A 2,144-nucleotide genomic window follows, 5' to 3' on the forward strand; every position below is an offset into this window, starting at 1 on the left:
CTAAATATAGTGAATTCAGCGATTACATTTGTCATCTTTTTGTGTCTCTGATGAAAACAGTAAAATCCATTATTGCAGCCAACCGTACTGTCTAGTGGTCTCCCACGGCCCAGTGAGTGTCTGGTGGTCTCCCACGGCCCATGTGACTATTCTAGTGGTCTCCCACGGCCCAGTGAGTGTCTGGTGGTCTCCCACGGGCCCAGTGAGTGTCTAGTGGTCTCCCACGGCCCAGTGAGTGTCTAGTGGTCTCCCACGGCCCAGTGAGTGTCTGCTGTGGTCTCCCACGGCCCAGTGATGTCAGTGGTCTCCCACGCGCCAGTGACTATCTAGTGGTCTCCACGCCAGTGACTATCTAGTGTCTCCACGGCCAGTGACTATCTAGTGGTCTCCCACGGCCCAGTGACTATCTAGTGGTCTCCCACGCCCAGTGGACTATCTGTGGTCTCCCACGGCCCAGTGAGTTCTAAGTGGTCTCCCACGGCCCAGCGTCAGGTCTAGTGGTCTCCCACGGCCCAGTGAGTGTCTAAGTGGTCTCCCACGGCCCACGTGAGTGTCTAGTGTCTCCCACGGCCCAGTGAGTGTCTAGTTGGTCTCCCACGGCCCAGTGACTATCTAGTGGTCTCCCACGGCCCAGTGTAGTGTCTAGTGGTCTTCCACGGCCCAGTTGTAGTGTCTAGTGGTCTCCCACGGCCCAGTGAGTGTCTAGTGGTCTCCCACGGCCCAGTGAGTGTCTAGTGGTCTCCCACGCCCAGTGAGTGTCTAGTGGTCTCCCACGGCCCAGTGAGTGTCTAGTGGTCTCCCACGGCCCAGTGAGTGTCTAGTGGTCTCTCACGGCCCAGTGAGTGTCTGGGGTCCCCATGGCCAGTGGAGTGTCTAGTGGTCTCCCACGGCCCAGTGAGTGTCTAGTGGTCTTCCACGGCCTAGTGAGTGTCTAGTGGTCTCCCACGGCCCAGTGAGTGTCTAGTGTCTCCCATGGCCCAGTGACTAATCTAGTGGTCTCCCATGGCCCAGTGACTATCTAGTGGTCTCCCACGGCCAGTGAGTGCTCTAGTGGTTCTCCCACGGCCCAGTGAGTGTCTAGTGGTCTCCCACGCCCAGTGAGTGTCTAGTGGTCTCCCACGGCCCAGTGAGTGTCTAGTGTCTCCCACGGCCCAGTGAGTGTCTAGTGGTCTCCCACGGCCCAGTGAGTGTCTAGTGGTCTCCCACGCCCAGTGGAGTGTCTAGTGGTCTCCCACGGCCCAGTGAGTGTCTAGTGGTCTCCCACGGCCCAGGGAGTGTCTAGTGGTCTCCCACGGCCCAGTGAGTGTCTAGGGTCTCCCACGCCCAGTGAGGCCCTGGTGCCGGCCCACGTAGATGGAAACAGAAAGTCTGAGCCTTTTGGGTAAATCACTGGGGTAAAACACTGGGGTAAATCACTGGGGTAAATCACTGGGGTAATCACTGGGGTAAAACACTGGGGTAAAACACCATATATAGTGTGTTCGGAAAGTATCAGACCCCTTGACTTCTTTCTACATTTTGTTATATTACAAGCCATATTCTACAATGTTTTAAATCATTTTTTTTTTAATCTCTCATCAATCAACACACAATACCCCCGTAATGACAAAGCAAAACAGGTAAAAAAAATAAAAATACAGAAATATCAAATTTACATAAATATTCAGACCCTTTACTCAGTACTTTGGTTGAAGCACCTTTTTGGCAGCGATTACAGCCTCAAGTCTTCTTGGGTATGATGCTACAAGCTTGGCACACCTGTATTTGGGGAGTTTCTCCCATTATTCTCTGCAGATCTTCTCAAGCTCTGTCATGTTGGATGGGGAGCGTCATTGCACAGCATTTTTTCAGGTCTCTCCAGAGGATGTTCGATCAGGTTCAAGTTCGGGCTCTGGTTGGGCCACTCAAGGACATTCAGAGTCCTGAATCCACTCCTAAATGGTCTTGGCTGTGTGCTTAGGGTCGTTGTCCTTTTGGAAGGTGAACCTTCACCCAGTCTGAGGTCCTGAGCAGGTTTTCATCAAGGATCTCTCTGTACTTTGCTCATCTTTCCCTCGATCCTGACTAGTCTCCCAGTCCCTGCCACTGAAAGACTCCCCACAGCATGATGCTGCCACCACCATGCTTCACCATATTTTTTTATT

Source organism: Salvelinus sp. IW2-2015, unplaced genomic scaffold, assembly GCF_002910315.2.
Source record: "Salvelinus sp. IW2-2015 unplaced genomic scaffold, ASM291031v2 Un_scaffold4114, whole genome shotgun sequence".
Lineage (NCBI taxonomy): Eukaryota > Metazoa > Chordata > Actinopteri > Salmoniformes > Salmonidae > Salvelinus > Salvelinus sp. IW2-2015.